This window comes from Nycticebus coucang, chromosome 21 (genome assembly GCF_027406575.1).
Source record: "Nycticebus coucang isolate mNycCou1 chromosome 21, mNycCou1.pri, whole genome shotgun sequence".
In the NCBI taxonomy this organism is placed as follows: Eukaryota; Metazoa; Chordata; class Mammalia; order Primates; family Lorisidae; genus Nycticebus; species Nycticebus coucang.
Window position 1 is genome coordinate 39012460 of NC_069800.1, and position 7006 is coordinate 39019465.

Consider the following 7006-nt stretch of genomic DNA (forward strand, 5'->3'; position numbering starts at 1 on the left):
GCTTCTTGCACCCTTCCCTTCTCACAATGAGGGGGCTACCCTCTCCTTAGCAACCCTGGCCTTTTTCTATGCACAATTGCTGTAAGAGCACCCCCAGGCCAGGCTGAAGGGGTGGGGGCCCAGGGGCACCTGCAATAATCTCAGAGTGGAGGGTACCCTGGGACAAAGAAGGGGTAAGAAAGGCACTGGGTGGGAAAAGGATATGCCTCCATCTCCTTCTTACCCAAATCCCCAGTCCCATCAGACCTACTATGACCCTCCTTCTGCCCATCGCCATTGGGCTAAAGCACCAAATTTGGAGGGGCCTCGTAGAAACACAGTCCCAACCCCACTAGTTTTCTGAGTCAGTCATGAAATAGCTGGAAGAAATGGGAATGATTCCCAGAGCCATCTCTTATTATTTTCTTCCCTGAGGACCCTATGGTTTGGGGAATTTTTCTCCCAAACAAGTCTCATTTCTTAAAGAAGAATTCATTTTCCCACATTAAATTAACTCGAGCTGAGCTTCTGATTGCAGATAAATGCTGCTGAGGCTTCAAGTTAGCTTCTAGGGCTTGAGGGTGGGGGAATGTTTGTAGTCTATTGGATTGCTTAATACAGAATTCTCAAAAGCACTCATGGGTGCCCATTTCCGCCTTCATGGACCCTAAAGGTCTGGGATCCCATGTTGAGAATCAGTGGTTTAGTCATCTAATATCTATTTTACCGAAAGGGGAGGCCCAGAGATGGGAGGTGGCCAGCCCAAGGTTACACAGCAAGTTGGCGGTGGGGTGGGACCAGAACCCAGTACCTTTGGGGGTACCACCAAAACACCCCTGGCCCTGATCCCCCACTACACTCTTTCTCCCTGACCCCAGGAATCACTAGCCATGCCTGAGGGGCTGATTTCCTCTGTCAGCACAATTCCAAGTGATTCTGCCCTCCATGTGTCTCTTTCCTCCCTAATCCCATCCATTTCTGTTTCTTATCCCTGGCCCCACCCTCTGGTATTTACTACATCTGTGCCATCCCCAGTCCCCCAATCCCCACTTGCCCCTCTGCGCTTCCCCTAGGACGGGGAGTGGGCTTCAAGCTGGGGGTTTCTGTACTGAGACTCTTTTGTACACCACAAACTTTTTGTATATTTTTAATTTTGCTGCAACATGAGATATTAAAAGTCATTTCAGTACGTGCTGCTTGTGTCCTATTGTTTTGGTTGTCCTCATCCAGGGGAAAGAGACAAAGAAGGAGGGATAGGAAAGGCACCACTTGCCACAATCTCTGTGGCTCCTTTAAAAGAGAAAGGCCTGGGAAAGAGCCGGACATTACAGAAATTTCCCTGTTGATTTGACAGTGTCTCAATCTGTCAACAAGAATCCTAGAGCCAAAATTGCTAGGAATTATCTCCAAACTCATTTTACAGATAAGGGAAAAAAGAGAGAGAGAGAGAGAGAGATGAGAGTGGGAACATACTTGTCAGAGGTCACAGAATGGACCTATGACAAAATCATGACCCAAACTAAAGTTCCTAACTCCACTAAAAACAAATATTAATTGCATTCTATGTGGGAGACGAAGTTGTAGGCATAGCAAACATATCCAACAGGCATGGTCCCGGCCTCAAGGAGCTGACATTCTAGACTAGAGGGTATTGCCTCTAAGATCCCCTGTCTCCAAGGTTTCCACTCTCTAATCCAGTGGTTCTTGAATTTCAAAGTGCATCAGAAGCACTTAGGAAAGAGGGAGCATGTTTTAAACAGATTTCCATCTCTGTAACGGGGGTGGTGGGGTGGTGGGGTGGTGGTGGTGGATCAAATTTGCCTTGGAATCTACATTTTAAAAGTTCTCCAGGAGATTCTGGTAGGAGGGAGTCTGAGGACTTCTCTTTGAGGATCACTACTTTAAGGCATCCTCTGCAAATCTGATCGTGGAATTTCCTTGCGTTAGAACCTTCTACAGCTCTGGCTCCTCGGTGCCTTCAGGATAAAGGTCAAACACTTATGCCTGACTCTTTTTATGAACTGGGCCCATCTCCAGCATTACTCCCACTTAGCCTACATGGCCTCTCCAAACCACCTCTCCCTCTTTCTGTTAGAATTTCCTAACTTCTAGCTTTTCCCACCATTCTTTCATGTAAGCAGAGCCCCAGTTGCCTAGGGGTCCCCCTCCAAAGTGTTCAGGGAATGTAACTCCAACCTGGCCCCAGGAGGCAAATCATGATTGGCCTAAGACAGCGGTTTTCAAAGTGTGGGCCCCAGACCAGCAGCACCAGGGAACTTATTAGAAATGCAGATTCTAGGGCCTCACCTCAGACCTACTGAATCAACCACGTGTGGGTAGGACCAGCAATCCTATTGACAAGCCTCCCAGGTGATTCTAATGCATGCCCAAGTTTGAAAACCATTGGTTTGAGATAATTTCCCTGACCTGTATTGATGGGGACTGGGGCATGTGTCTCAGTTCTGGCAAGGTACAGGCTGCTAGAGTATTCATACTCCCTTTTTAAAAATTTTTTTTATTATTAAATCATAGCTGTGTACATTAATGCAATCATGGGGCGCCATACACTGGTTTTATATACCACTGGACATATTTTCATCACACTGATTAACATAGCCTTCCTGGCATTTTCTTAGTCCTTTTTTTTCTATAAAGGAACCTTTAACTAGGCATGTGGCCACTCAGAATAAAATACTACATTTCCCAGCATCCTTTGAAATTGAGCGTGGCCACAGAACCAAGTTCTTGCCAATGAGATGTGACCAGTAGAATTTTGTGCTACTTCCAGGTCATCCCTTTAAAAGGAGAATCTTGTTCTCTTCCCACCTGTGTGCAGAGCCATCTTGCAGCTGAAAGCAAAACCTAAGTTAATAGAGCAGCAAGATAGGGAGCCCCAGGGTCCCAGACACTTAGAGCTGCCATACCCACCCGGAACTGTTTGTGCCTTGACTGTCATGTGAAGAGAGAAGCATCTCTCATGTTTAGGCCATCGTTATTTGGGTCTTTAATACAGCCAACAAACATCCTGACTAATGCATCTGGTCCTTTGGTTCTTAAGGGAAGTCTTTGGAAGAGTCTTTAAGAAAGGTTTTCCGCCATGATTAAAAGACACACAAGAAGGGAAACCCTTGGCCTTGTCTTGCCAGATGGCATCATGTCTGTTCCTCCCAAGGCCCCTGCTGCCGTCTTCCCCTCTGTACTAGTCAGTTCTGGCTGCCATAACAAAATACCACAGACCAGGTGGCTTAGATAACAGAAATTTATTTTCTCACAGTTCCACAGGCTAGAAGTCCAAGATCAAGGTGTTTGGGTTGGTTTCTCCTGAGGCCTACCTCCTTAGATAGCTGCCTTCTCACCATGTCCTCACATGGCCTTTCCTCTGTGCACCAGCACCCTGGTGTCTCTGAATGCCCAAATGTCATCTTATAAGGATGCCAGTGAGATTGGATTAGGGCAACCCCGACAACTTCTTCTTAACTTAATCACCTTTTACAGGCCCTATCTTCAAATACTTTTACATTCTGAGGTACTGGAACTTAGGGTATTCAACAAATAAATATGGGAAGAAGTTCCAGGGGGTCACAATTCAGTCCACAACCCCAGCAAAGTAGAAAATATAAGGAACTTGAGGCCATGTTGAGCTGCTCAATTAACTAGCCCTGAAAGCATACCTTGGGCTTCTTGTCTTGAAAGAGAAGGAATTGTCCTTTTTGTCTAAGCCACATTTGGTGGGGTCATCTGTTCTTTCAGCCAGAACTCAGGTGTTCGCTCAAGCTGTTCCCTCTGCCTAGAGGAATCTTCCTTCCATTCACCCTTCAGGTTTTGTCTTGACTGTCATGGACGCTTGGGGAATGGCTACTGAATCTGGCTTCTGCAAACAAGAGGCTTGCGTTCTATCAGAGTTCTTTGCCTATGTGTCTTTCTAACTAGACCAGGGTCAGCATATGCGCGGTCCATCTGCTGCCACCTTTCTTCCTCCTGCCAGTGGCATCCATTGATAATCAATCCCTTTTCCCTGCTGGGAGAAGACCTGGTTTTTATGATCCTCTATACAACCCTCCAGGCAGCCCCTGCCAATCAACTGGAGGTGGCTCAAAAGAGTTGAATTTTATCTGCCACAACTGTATTGTTCAGACTTTGAGAGCAGGGTCTTTGTTTCGCTCATCTCATTTTGGATTCACAAGCTAATTTTAATCATATATGTTATCGTATCTTTCTGTTCCCATTTAATCCCTCAGCAGCCTTCAGAGGCAGGCACAATGATTATCCTGCTTTTTTGGCTCTGAAAAATGAGGTAACTTGTTCAAGGTCACATACAGTTGAACCTAGGTCCCTCTGTCTCTATTTCCAATGATTTTTTTAAATTTTTTATTTGTACTCACTACTAGACTAAAAAGGATACTTCCACTGTCGTTTACTAAGCATTTCATCTGTTCATGACTCTGCACTGCAGTGAATACTCAAATAGCTTTCCATTGCTAGTGGCATTCAAAACACGTGTTGTCCTATTTGAGCTTCCCAGCAGTTTAGTGACGTTGTAATTAGGCCAGGAATAACGTACGTTCCCACGTTGTAGACAGGAAAACTGAGGCCCAGAAGGAGGGAAAGGTTGCAAAAGTCAGTCGTGCAGGTGCCAGAGCAAGAGACCACCTTGCATGCCCTGCTACCACTCCAAGGGTGGGAATTCTGGACAGGCTCAAGCGGTTAAGTGATACCCAGAGCAAGGTTGGGCAGGGACTGGCTCAGCCATCCCAGCCTCTTCCTGTTGGCCCGGCAGGCTGAGGGGAGACCTCACTTCCTGCTGTTGGGAGGTGGCCTGCAGGATGTAGGAAGAAGGAAAGAGTGGTGAGAGCCAGCACTAAGCAGCCTGGGCCCTTTCCCCTCCCAGGGAGGGAAGAAGAGGGGGAAGGGCTCATGGCTGGGGACCCTCTATAACTCTCACCCCCTGGCAATGGGAAGCTCTGACCCTCCCTCTAATGGCACCCAGGTTTAAAAAAAAACCTTTCAAAACAATCCAAAGTATTGACACCTGCACTTTACAGTTACCAACTGCTTTCTCATCTGTGGCTTGTGCCTTCTTTGGCATACCTCTGACTAGGAAGGCAGGCATTTGGGGATCACCGTTCCCACTGGAAAGCCAAGAAAACTGAGGCTGAGAGGGGCCAGGTCAGACAGCAAATCACTTCCAAAGCTTGGGCCTCCAGAACCTATGTGTCATGCCAAAGCACGGATGGTTGAGCCACTCAGAACCTTTCCAACTGTCCTGGGCAGTGCATGCGCAGTGTATAGGTCCTAAAGGTAAGGAATGTTAGGCTTCAGGTCCAGACCAGCCAGAAATCCTAGGTCCTCCTCTTATTCACTGTGTAACCTCCTTGAGCCAAGCTCTGCACTTGAATCTCAGTTTTTAAAATCTGTATAATAGGTGATGGTGATACCCCAACACTGTGAGGAATGAGTGAAACGAAACATGTAAAGTGCTCAGTACAGAACCACAAAAGAAACCTGGCCTTGATAATAGTCTCCTGCGAGAGTAAAATAGGCTAGGATTTTATAAAAGTTGTCAGAGTCAAAACAGAGTCACTACTGTTAAGAAAACCTTGACCAGCAGAGATGGGGGAGAAGGCCACAAAGAGAGGGCTCTCACCCTTGTGTGCCTGACAATAAGAGAGACTGTACAGAAAGCACAACCTTGCACAAAGGCCATAGCAACCTTACACACACATACACACACACACACAATACTTCGATAAGGACACCTGCCTAGCAATTGCTTGCTTAACCTTGGACTGCCGTCACCCTTGTTATTGATCTTTGTAGCCAAGGATTATTATTTCAAAATGATTATGTAATTCTTCTTGTTTTTCCTTTAAAAATTTTTGTCTTCCGGGCGGCACCTGTGGCTCAATGAGTAGGGCGCCGGCCCCATATGCTGAGGATGGCGGGTTCAAACCCAGCCCCGGCCAAACTGCAACAAAAAAATAGCCAGACGTTGTGGCGGGCACCTGTAGTCCCAGCTGCTCGGGAGGCTGAGGCAAGAGAATCGCGTAAAGCCCAAGAGTTAGAGGTTACTGTGAGCCATGTGACGCCACGGGACTCTACCCGAGGGCAGTACAGTGAGACTCTGTCTCTACAAAAAAAAAAAATTTTTGTCTTCCTTTACCTCCCTGAATATACACATAGTTTACCATATTGTGTGTATTACCATTGTAGTGCTTTATTCCCAAGGAAATAGCTACTGTTTTATTTATTTATTTATTTATTTATTTATTAAATCATAGCTGTGTACATTAATGTGATCATGGGGCACCATAATCTGGTTTCATAGACTGTTTGACACATTTTCATCACACTGGTTAACATCTTTTATTTATTTTTTAATTCTTTTTTTGAGACAGAGTCTCACTCTGTTACCCTTGAGTAGAGTTCTGTGGTGTCATAGCTCACAGCAACCTCAAACTCTTGGTCTCAAGAGATCCTCTTGCCTCAGCATCTACAGTAGCTGGGACTATAGGCACCTGCCACCACACCCATCTAATTCTTTCTAGTTTTTATTTATTTATTTTTTCTTTTAGTTTTTTAAATTTTCTTTTCTATTTTTTTTTTTTTTTTTGTAGAGACAGAGTCTCACTTTATGGCCCTTGGTAGAGTGCTGTGGCCTCACACAGCTCACAGCAACCTCCAACTCCTGGGCTTAAGCGATTCTCTTGCCTCAGCCTCCCGAGTAGCTGGGACTACAGGTGCCCGCCACGACGCCCGGCTATTTTTTGGTTGCAGTTTGGCCGGGGCCGGGTTTGAACCCACCACCCTCGGTATATGGGGCCGGCACCCCACCGACTGAGCCACAGGCGCCGCCCTTCTTTTCTATTTTTTATAGAAATGAAGTATCTCTCTTGCTCAGGCTTGTCTCAAACTCCTGGCCTCAAGTTAGCCTCCTGCCTCAGCCTCCAAAAGGGCTAAGATTACATGCATCAGCTATGGCACCCAGCCAGCCCAGCTTTTCTTTTGGAGAGCCTCTCTGTTATTTAGG